The following is a 12,161-nucleotide window of genomic DNA, read 5'->3' as shown; positions in this document are numbered from 1 at the left end:
GCTTACGTCAAGGAACACTGACGGTGGGCCAATACGCCATCCGTTTCCGCACCCTGGCTTCAGAACTCGGGTGGAATAATGAGGCCCTAACAGCCGCCTTCTGGGAAGGACTCTCGAGTCGCATCAAAGATGAGTTGGCGGGTCGTGACGTGCCCTCCACCCTAGATGCCCTGATTGCCCTAGCAACTCGAGTGGACCTTCGTTTTCAGGAGCGCTCCAAAGAGCTGTCTCGTGAGAGACGTCCGGTACGGCATTCTTCTCCCCCACAGAAGCCCTCCGTCTCTCAGTCATCAACAGCTGGGATTCCCGTCCACGAGCCCATGCAGATCGACCGAGTACGACAGTCTGAACAACGTCGAGCAGAGCGGCTCGCCAAGGGTCTCTGCTTTTACTGCGGAGAGGACACACACCTCCTACGCTCCTGTCCGGAAAGGCCGGGAAACTCCAAAGCCTAGGGTTGGTAGGAGAGGCCTCCCTAGGTGCTGGGACTCTCTCAGACCCGGTTATGTGGACTGTACAAGTGTCAACGGGAGAGACGCGCTTCACGGCTGAGGCATACCTCGATTCTGGAGCAGCAGGCAATTTCATCCAGCAGGCCACTGTGGACAAGTACCAGCTGCCTGTTACTCTACTCGAGAAGCCCCTAGTGATTGCCTCTGTGGATGGAAGACCCCTCTCTGATACCATCTCCTGGGTCACCAGACCGGTCGAACTGCGTATCGGTGCCCTGCACACCGAGAACATCGCTCTCTACGTCCTTCCACACATGTCCCATCAAATCCTGCTGGGACTTCCCTGGTTGCGGACTCACGAACCATCAGTCAGCTGGGGTACTGGCGAAATCACCCGATGGGGTCCTGCTTGTCATGAGAAGTGTCTGAAGTCCATACAACCCATCCGACGACCTCCGGTTCCAGAGAACCTACCGGAACTGCCCTCGGCCTATTGGTCCTTCGCAGACGTTTTTGACAAGAAGGAGTCTGAGGTACTTCCGCCACACCGTCCCTACGATTGTGCCATCGACCTGCTCCCAGGAGCAACACCACCTCGAGGACGGATATATCCGTTGTCCCCCGCCGAAACCAGGGCCATGTCTACCTACATCACAGAGAGCCTGGCAAAGGGATTCATCCGGAGATCCTCCTCTCCTGCGGGAGCAGGCTTCTTCTTTGTTAAGAAGAAAGAGGGTGACCTACGCCCATGCATCGACTACCGGGGTCTGAATCAGATCACCGTCAAAAACAAGTACCCTCTGCCGCTCATCCCTGAATTGTTCGACCGGCTCAGAGGAGCCCGTGTGTTCACCAAGCTGGATCTGCGGGGTGCCTACAACCTAGTTCGTATCCGCTCTGGGGACGAATGGAAGACCGCGTTTAATACTCGCGATGGGCACTATGAATACTGCGTGATGCCCTTCGGCTTGTGTAACGCACCAGCAGTCTTCCAAGAACTGGTGAACGACATATTCCGGGACCTCCTCTACATCTGTGTAGTAGTTTATCTGGATGACATCCTTATCTACTCTCCAGACCTCCAGACCCACAGAGAGAACGTACAGCTGGTCCTACAAAGACTGAGAGAGAACCGTCTCTACGCCAAATATGAGAAGTGTGTCTTTGAGCAGTCCTCTCTTCCTTTCCTGGGATACATCATCTCGGGTACTGGACTGCAAATGGATCCAAAGAAGGTCTCCTCCATACTCAACTGGCCTCCCCCTTCTGGACTGAAGGCAATCCAACGGTTCCTGGGATTCGCCAACTACTACCGCCAGTTTATCCCTCACTTCTCTGCCCTGACTGCTCCTCTCTCCGCTTTGACCAAAAAGGAGGCTAATCCAAAGGACTGGTCACCTGCGGCCGACGCCGCGTTTTGCTCACTGAAGCGAGCCTTTGCCTCCGCTCCTGTACTCCACCGTCCGGAGTTAAACCGCCAGTTCACCTTAGAGGTGGATGCCTCCTCCTCGGGAGCCGGAGCAGTGCTCATGCAGAAGTCCTCCTCCGGGAAGATGGTGACTTGCGGTTTCTTCTCCAAGAGCTTCTCAGCGCCTGAACGCAACTACACCATCGGTGACCGAGAACTATTGGCAGTCAAACTGGCTCTGGAGGAGTGGCGCTACCTCCTGGAAGGAGCAGTGTACCCCGTGATTATCTACACGGACCACAAGAACCTGGAATACTTGCGGTCCGCTCAGCGACTGAACCCACGGCAAGCCAGGTGGTCCTTATTCTTTGCCAGGTTTGACTTCCAGCTCCATTTCCGACCCGCGGACAAAAATGTACGCGCTGATGCCTTGTCTAGGTCTTTCATGCCCATGGAGCAGGAGGAAGAGACTACCCAACCTATCATCTCTCCTAGCAAGATCCTTCCGGTGGCCCCTGTCACCCTGGCCCAGATACCGCCCGGAAAGACCTATGTCTCTGAGACTGACAGACAAAAAGTGTTACACTGGGGCCATGCCTCAAAAACAGCCGGCCATGCAGGCCAGAAGAGAACATGGGGTGCGATTGTACGCCATTACTGGTGGCCATCCCTTCGCACGGACGTCGCTGCTTTTGTCTCTGCCTGCTCCTCTTGTGCCAGGAACAAGACGCCCAAACACCTGCCCTATGGCCGTCTTCTGCCTCTGCCGATACCCTCAGTTCCGTGGCAACACATAGCAATGGATTTTATTACTGACTTGCCATTGTCCTCCGGACACACGGTCATATGGGTCGTGGTGGACCGGTTCTCCAAAATGGCTCACTTCGTCCCTATGGCTGGACTGCCCTCTGCTCAGGAACTCGCGGAAGCCTATATACATCACATCTTCCGCTTGCATGGCTTTCCATCCCACATCGTGTCCGACAGAGGAACTCAGTTCACCTCCCGCTTCTGGAGGGCGCTCTGCACACATCTGGGAGTGACTCTGGACTTTTCTTCTGCTTACCATCCTCAGTCTAATGGCCAAGTGGAGAGGGTCAATCAAACCTTGACCTCCTTCTTACGTCACTATGTCAACGCCCATCACGACGACTGGTCCACGCTTCTGCCTTGGGCTGAATTCTCACATAACCACCACATCAGTGAGTCGTCCTCCAAATCTCCCTTCCATGTCGTTTACGGACTTCAGCCCTCCGTCCCATTGCCTATATCCCCTTCTTCGGATGTCCCTGCGGCTGATACTGTAGTCCGTGACTTCGCTACCATTTGGGACTCTGTCAAGGCGTCCCTTGGACGCGCTTCCCAGCGGATGAAGAAACACGCTGACAAGAGGCGTCTGGACCCTCCGTGTTTCTCTCCTGGAGATCTAGTCTGGCTTGCTTCCCAGTACATCCGGTTGAAGATACCATCCTACAAGCTGGGTCCTCGCTACATCGGGCCGTTTAAAGTCCTCAGCAAAATCAATGAGGTCTCCTACAAGCTCCAGCTCCCGGCCACGATGAGGATACCCAACTCCTTCCACGTCTCCCTGCTCAAGCCGTTTGTCCTTGGTCCCTTCTCCGCTGCTGCCAGTTCGGCTCCTCCTCCTATAGCCGATGACGACATCTATGCGGTAAGGGATGTCGTGGCCATGAAGACCGTACGTGGTCGACAGTTCTTCCTGGTGGACTGGGAAGGGTATGGTCCTGAGGATAGGTCCTGGGAGCCCAGGGAGAACGTGGGCACTCCTCTGATCCGTGCCTTCATGTCCCGATTGCGGGGAGGGGGGCGTGGGGGGGGGGTACTGTCACGCTCCCCGGGTCCTCACCCCCGCTCCCCCGCTCACCTGCCACGCTCCCCGCTCTCCAGCCTCCGGTGCCCGTCCTTCCCAGGCCCCCTGGTGCCCGATTCCGGCGCCCGACGGCTTCCCAGGATCTGGCCGGCTCCCCTGCGTCCTCCTCTCAGCCTCCTTCCCTGGCTTCTGGCACCCGGGCGGCGCGCATGCGCATTAGGGCGCGCGCGCGGTCACTGACCCTTTCTTAAAGGGCCAGCGTCCATTAACAGGAAATGAGGTTGAACAGGTACAGGGTATAAAGGGGGTTAGTGTCCAAGGGGGCGGGGCCTGATCTTCGTGTTTTCCAAGCTAGGAGTCAGGTCTCCTTGTGTCGTCTTGCCATACTCACGTATCTCTCTTCTAGAGCTGATCCTGCCTCGCCAGCCGGGCCTGCTGAATCCCGAACCCCGCACGCTGTCCGTCTGCCATCTGACAGTCCGTACCATCTCGGATCCCTGCAGTGACCCGTCATCTCGCTCCAAAAGGTTCCGGACCCCGCCTGACATCATCTCGGCTTCCGAACCTGAGCTACGTCACCCGGACCACCATCCGTGACTCCGTGGTCCCAGGGACTTCTTCGGTACCTTCACTTGCACGGACTGTTCTACTGCCCATACTGCTGCAGCTACCGGACTCCTTACCACCATCTTAGAGTTCGGCCCAGTGGATCCACCTCCTGGGTCTGCCCGACCGCCTGGCCCTGACAGCCCAGTGAAGAGGGGGGCCCGGCCAGGCCTAGGGTAATTACTTAGCTTTATTAAGCCCCAATCAGGCCAGGCCCTCCTTTTCACCAGGATTCACAGCTGCAGCAGAGGGGCCTGGGGGTGTTGATTCAGCTACTATACATGACTAATTTGCATGTGAAGGGGCAGACCATGCAAATTAGCCATGTGGTGGAGTGGAGGCAGGGTCATTGGAGCAGAGCAGGGTGCCGGGGCATCATTGCTGGGCCGTGCAGCAGGGTGGTGAGGTCATCACTCTGCAACTACATTACACTCCTGCATGTAACAGCGGCGGAGGTAGGAAGGACGCCGCAGCCAATGGGGTCAGGTAAATGCTCAGTGAGCTGAAAACGACCATCGGGGTGGCTCGCCCGCCGACCCCAGACCGAGAGGACCACCCACCAAACTCCAGCCCAGAGGGGCCACCTGCCAACCCCAGCCCCTGCCTTGTTTCAGCTAGATGCATGTCAAAGGGCACATATCCAGCTGAAATGCATCGCGGCTCACTGCTATATATATAACAGGAGTCCTCCAAGATGGGACATATATACCAGGAGGAGGACATGCTGTATACACCAGAAAGGGGGAAGAAACCAGAATGGGAACATATATATCAGAATGTGCCCATGAGGGGGATATATATATATATACATGGTAGGCCATTTATATGGATACACCTAAATAAAATGGGAATGGTTGGTGATATCAACTTCCTGTTTCTTATTAGTATATGGGAGGGGAGAAACTTTTCAAGATGAGTGGTGACCATGGAGGCCATTTTGAAGTCGGTCCTTTTGGATCCAACTTTATTTTCTCCAATGGGAAGAGGTCATGTAACACATCAAACTTATTGAGAATTTCAAAAGAAAAACAACGGTGTGCTTGGTTTTAACGTAACTTTTATTCATTCATTAGTTACTTACAATTTTATTATGACCACTTATAAAATGTGTTCAAAATGGTGCCCATTGTGTTTGATTGTCAATGCAACCCTCTTCTACCACTTTTGACACTCTGATAGCAACACCGCAGAAGAAATGTTAGCAAAAGTTTCCAGTATCTGTTGTTTCAGATGCTCTACATCTTGTATCTTCAAAACATAGACAATTGCCTTCAGATGACCCCAAAGATGAAAGTCTGAGGGGGTCAGATCGGGAGACCTTGGTGGCCATTCAACTGGCCCATGATGACCAATCCACTTTCCAGGACACTGTTCATGTAGTAATGCTCGGACCTGAGATGGTGCACCATTCACATTCCGGGTGTCAGGTCTGGGGGGATATTATACATGGGACAGTGTGGGAGAGATATTATGGAGAGGGGCAGTGTAGGGGTGTATTATTAATTTTCTGAGGGAAATACTTAATTTTCTGGAACTACTTTAAGGGTTCTAAAACTTTTGACTGTGTGTGTATATATATATATATATACACACACAAGAGTGGCGAGTGGCGGTGAGGCTGTGAAAGGTGGAAGGTTCGGGGGTTGGAGGTGGAACCGGGATGGAGTATCAAGGGGGCCCCAAAATTTTGCCAGTGTGACGGCCTGGCAAAACCAGGTTGTCACAGAGACTGCACAAATCTTCCAGGTGCAGGACTCCAGCAGGACTCCATCCTCCTTGGCATACCAACACAAACCCACACCCAGGTACACACCAGCCAGCAAAGTCTAGTCACCCCCCATGACAATAGGGACACACCAGTGGGTGGGGCCAAGTGGATAGTGATGCCCACCTACGGGTCCTGAGGTCTTCTGCGAGGGAACAAGACAGTTGAGTGCGAAGAGAGGAAGTGAGAGGAGTGTGGAGTGACAGGGCAGTCAGGGGTTGGAGCCCCTGGACTACCGGACTACTGACTAGGTGGCAGTCGGCAGACAAGGCCACAGGCGATGGAGATCCGGTCGCGGGAGACCTTAAGTGGACCAGGGCAGGGTTGTAGCCCACCATTGCCGACTGCAGGAATCTGATCCGGAGGCCGTGCACAGTCGGGGAGCCTGGACCCTAGGGCAAGGACTGCTTCAAGCCCCTTGTCAATTAGCCAGCAGGTGACAAGATTCCACGTCTTGTCCCACCAGCAAGCGAGACAGAAGCCCAATGAGGGGGATAGGGCTCCCCAATTGCCTGCTGAGATCCCACGGGTCAGTTCTCGCAGGCCACAGCTCCCAACACACAGAATCACCAGGAGTGGACTTCCCCGTTTCAAGCGGAGTAGTCAAACTAAGGACACAAACACTAAGTGCAGGAGGAAGGGACCCCTCTTTGCTGTACCAGGGTGTGGGACCTGAATACACCCGCCGGAGGTCACCGGTCACTAGCAATTTGGTTTACCACTTGGACATTGTGTGAATTTCTCTGGAACTGTGAGTACACCAATACCACCCAGTCCAGCCCGCAGAATATGCTCCGCAGCATCCTTCCCCCATACACCTGGGCCCCGGGACAACACCTACCCTACCCGTGGAGGGGAAACCATCCTGCTGCCCCGCTCCATCAGCCCCGGGCATTCCCCATACCAAGTCAGCGGAGGTGCCACCAACCATCACCGCAACCCACAGGTGGCGTCACCGACAAACTCTTCCCTTGTAAATGCCCCTTTTTATTGTTGTTTGCGGCGGGCTGCTGCGCGAGCCCCGGATCCGGTGGCCACTCGAGCCACAGCCACGATCCGATATCCGAGCGCCTCGGATAGCCTTCCCAGACGTGGCCAGTCACCCCTGCCCACAACACCAGTATGGGGTCCTGAAATTCCTAGTGGTGGACCGGGCTGTGGTCATGATACCAGCAATGTGCAGAGATTTGTGTCGTAGCCCCTGGGACAGATGCTGATGGCTTTCTTGCCATTTGACTACACTTCGCTGCTTCCCATTTTCATTGTATTTCCTCCCTCCCTTTTTGTGGCTTCCTGTGTGTAATCCTAAAGGTGCTAATGTTCCCATGTGGTTCATATATATTTTGGGCTCCATTCAACTTATCTGTGTATACAGGGGGCTCTACCTACATGCCCCTTTGTTCCCCCTTGTGCAAGAGTGGTGCCATATACTTCAATATTTTTTAGATTATTATCCATATTTGTTACTATTCAGTAAATCCTAGTTTACCAGCACTAGGTACCTTATTCAGACCTTTGATTTTGGGTCCCATATCATCTTTGGGGTATCTGTATACTACTAACTGCCAAACATTTGGGCTTTCATTATTTTAAATATATTATTTGTCTAAATAGTCACTATTGTGCATGCATATTTTGCCGCAAAACTGAAGTGATACTGTGGCGCCCTGGCCTAGCCAGGTCGTCACAGATAACATACAAACACCCCCACCCCCATTAGACAGGGACACCAGCCAAACACAAAACCCTTGTTGCCTCCCTCCAGGGTCTGATGTCCACACCAGGTGGGGCGGAGCTAAGTGGTTGGCTCAACCAACCGAGGAGTTCACAGTCCTGGAGGCGGGAAAAGTGACAGTTCAGTGTTGAGCAGTGAAGTGAGAGGAGTAAACACTTGGGTATCTGGCTTTGTGGCCCAGGCACTGACAGCAAGGTTGGCAGACGGTGGTGGCCGTCTGCAGGAGTGGTGGAGCAACGCGGAACCGTAGGACCGAGGACGGGCGATGGCCCGCCGGTACCGACCGGGGAGCGAAGTGAAGCCAGCACACACAGGCAGGGCCCCGACCAGGCTTGGAGCCGCCGACAATAGTCAGATCCGAATGTGACCGGAACCCCAGAGGTTTCGCAACAGCAAAAGTCCCGATTGAAGGCAACCGCCCATGCCGTGAGGGTATACAGCTACCGCTTAAGGCTAGAGACCCAAGAGCCAGCGCCTGCGAGCAAACGGGCTCCTCTGGTACCCATACACCGGGGAGCGGACTACCGTTAGGAATCCATAGTAGTCAGAAGAAGAACATCAAGGTGCAGGGAAAGACAGCCGCCATCACCTGTCTGGGGAGAAGCACTGCAGCCGGCTGCGGGACCCGTCCATCCAGCCATTTGGTTTACCGAGGACTTTGTACCTTTCTTGCTGAGTGAGTAAACCCATTCCAGCCAGCACCGCGCCACGCTGTCCCTGCAACCCTGCACATCACCAACCCTGCCTCCCCGTCACATCTCCGGGCCCCGGGACCACCGACCCCTACCCACGGAGGGGGAAAACAACATCCCAGCTGCTCTCTACCATCGCTCCCGGGATCCCCGTCACCAGCAGCGGTGGTGCCTATCTTCACCACGACCCGTGGGTGGCGTCACGGACTAAATCCCCCAAACCAACCACCCCTTTCACTCACGGGCGAGGAGCGCCGCTCGAGTCCCCGGATCCGGCCCACCGCTCGAGCCACCGAGCAGCAGCCACAGCAGCGCCAGACCCAAGCGTTAGCGAGAGCACAGCAGCGACGGCGTCCTCCCCGCCCGCGACAATACACTTTTTCAACTGTTTATGTAGATCAGCGTGCGCTGTGGATCCATATTTGACAAACCCCTTTCCTTGCCTTCCTTTGCATTTTTCTTACGCATGCGCAGGCTAACCTGGACGCAGTGTTTGCTCCAAGCGCGCACTTTCCATATCACCCATTTGCCCTGGTGCATACTATGTACGCATATGCACGCCTTATTTGCCCTCTTGTGCGCCATTGCGCTGGACGCCGCGGGGATCACACACAGCTGCACCAGCACAGGGGTATGTAATCTGGGCAATTTACATATCTATTTATATAGCCACTCTTTATTATTTGAATACTGCTTTTTGACCCCTGAGGAAGCTGCATTGTGGCAGCGATATGCGTAGGGTGTTCCTGTACCGCCCCCGTGCCAGCGGCTGAGCCGCTCAGATCCGGAGCTGCGGTGGCTAGAGGGGTCTCTGGACCCGGGGGGTCCGTGCGGACACTCAAATTAAAAGAAGAGGGGGAGTATGTACAGGGGATTGGAAAGTTTGTGACGCCACCCACGGTGTGTGGTAATGTGGGAGAGCTGCTGTTGGGGGAGCCCGGTGGCGATGGTGTAGCAGCAGGATGCTTAACCCCTCCATGGGTAAGGGGTTTGTGCCCCGGGGCCCGTTGGGTGTTGGTGTTTGGGGTGCTGTTGGGTAGAGGAAAAGGGGCGTTTCAGCGTACTCACTCAGTCCAGGAATAATAACACCGACAGCTTGTAAACCAGAATTCTAAGCACCACTGCAGCCTGGGGCGAGCACGCTGGGACCCGTGCCCTGGGTGTTGCTGTTAGCCTGTGGCCTTTTCCGTGGCACCTTCTTACTAGTTGGACCCTCAAGCTTGAAACTTTTTGGGTCCCGCTCACCCGTATGGCTAATGGAGTGAGCTTGCTCTCAGGGTTCACGCGTATGATTTCTTTGGACTGTATTTGGGAAAGTCCTATCCCATTGGTGCGCTAGTACCCCGATTTTGGAGCGGGTTGGGGATGAATCTTCAAGTCTTCACCCCCGTCGGGTAAATTTCCGGGACGCGTGAAGCTACTTCCCGGCCTACGTTCCACATACCCCATCATGCCCTGGCCCCTGCCCGGTGATGGCTCAAAATCACCGGCTGCCCTCCTCGGCAGTCCGTGCCCCTTAACGCGATTCCCTGCGACCGGGGTTCCAGCTCCTACCACGCCCAGACCAACGTCTGCAACCTTGTAAACTCCAGGAGCCCTGCTCCGGACCAGTGACCTCTCCCTCTCGGAGAGTCACCTTCCACCTCCTAGTCCTTTCACTCCTGTTGCACTTCTTTGTCACTTTCTCACTTTCCCTACCAACCACCATGTGGGCGGACCTATTCCCTTCAGGCCCCCCAATGGTGTGTCTGATGGCTTTGGTGTAAAGTGTTCCTAGGATTTTGACTGGCTAAGCTGTTGGCAACACCAAAGGACCAGGATCCGTAACCAAGGAGGATTGGATACTGTGCAGAAGGGCAGATTGCACAATACCCTGTGACGACCTGATAGGCCAGGGTGTCACATTCCCTTACCTCCTCCCTCTCATCCCTATTCTAGGACCTTTTCTGCCCCCACTTAGGCTGGTATTATATTGACCCTTACTGACATATGTGCCAGGTTACTGCTTTGGGGCCATTAATCCCTTTATTTCTTTGGACTGCTTTTTACAGTTGACTATTGTATTATATGTTCTTATCAGGGATTACTGATTGATTCCTTGTTTTGCACTTAGGGTACCATCTCACTAAATGACGTACCAGCGATTCTGACCACAATATGACCTGGTAAGGATCGCTGGTGTGTCGCTACATTGTCGCTGGTGAGCTGTCAATTAGGCAGATCTCACCAGCAACCAGTGACCAGCCACCAGCGACACGTGGAAACAATGCTGCACTTGGTACCCGAGGTAAATATCGGGTAACTAAGCAAAATGCTTTGCTTGGTTACCCGATATTTACCCTGGTTACTAGTGCACACCGCTTAGCACTGGCTCCCTGCACTCGTAGCCAGGATACACATCGGGTTACTAAGCAAAGTGCTTCACTTAGTTACCTGATGTGTAATCTGGCTACGTGTGCAGGGAGCAGGGAGCCAGCACTGGCAGCCTGAGAGTGGCGTACGCTAGTAACCAAGGTAAATATCGGGTAACCAAGGAAAGCACTTCGCTTAGTTACCCGATATGTACCTTAGTTACCAGCGTCCGCAGCTTCCGGACGCCGGCTCCCTGCTCCCTGGACATTCAGATCATTGCTCTCTCGCTGTCAAACACAGCGATGTGTGCTTCATAGCGGGAAAGCAACGAGCAAAAAATGAACCAGCACTGTGTGTATCGATCAGCGATTTCACAGCAGGGGCCAGGTCGCTGCTTAGTGTCACACACAGCGAGATCGCTGATGAGATCACTGGTGCTTCACAAAACCTGTGACTCAGCAGCAATCTCGCTAGCGATCTCGCTATGTGAGAAGTACCCCTTACGTGTTTGTGTGCTTTTGGTTATCTTGAGTAGTACAGGATTTTAGTCATGTGTTTCCAGACATGGAGAATATGCATGATCCGTCCTCCTGTGTACTGATTTATTTGCCAAATATGACTACAATGTTTGGGTGGTGGGGGTAGTACATATGGGCTTTTGTCCCATATTATTGCTTTGAAATGTTTTTACTATTTTGTATCCAATAAAGATTGCTTGATTTTTTTATTATTTTACGGAGTGCTTCCTCATGCTGGTTCTTTTTTCTTGTCTTTCACTTCAAAAATAAAAGATATTTTCTGTTCATCATTACAAGAAAAAAGAAATGACCGTGTTAACGCCTAATGTGCAATATATACCGTAGGTTTGCCATCAAATGAGTCAGAATTGTTAAATGCACAATCCACTGTATTCAATATGATTGAGTCTCGGAGGTTTCAGTATTTGCTGCTGCAGCTAAAACATAGATAGATATGTCTACTTCATGTGGCATAAATGTGTGATCCTCCCTAGCGAGTACATTCTATTCTCAGGACAAATGGCTTTTGTCAGTAAAAATATAAATAGCCAAACAAATAGAATTGTTATACTGGAGCGGTGACGGCAAGCAATGCCTATAATATCTAAGCTGTAGCCACATTAGTGTAGTGTATGATTGACTATCAAAATCACAACTTTGGCAGAAGTTATTTCAAGGGATGGCAAATCGATCTAATATAAATTAAATGTGTATATACAACCCCTGGCAAAAATTATGGACTTACCTGGCTCTGAGGATGTTCATTCAGTGGCTTACTTTTGTTTAAAAATAGCAGATCACA

The sequence above is a fragment of the Anomaloglossus baeobatrachus genome, chromosome 3 (assembly GCF_048569485.1).
Source record: "Anomaloglossus baeobatrachus isolate aAnoBae1 chromosome 3, aAnoBae1.hap1, whole genome shotgun sequence".
NCBI lineage: Eukaryota > Metazoa > Chordata > Amphibia > Anura > Aromobatidae > Anomaloglossus > Anomaloglossus baeobatrachus.
Note: the sequence above shows the minus strand (reverse complement) of the source record.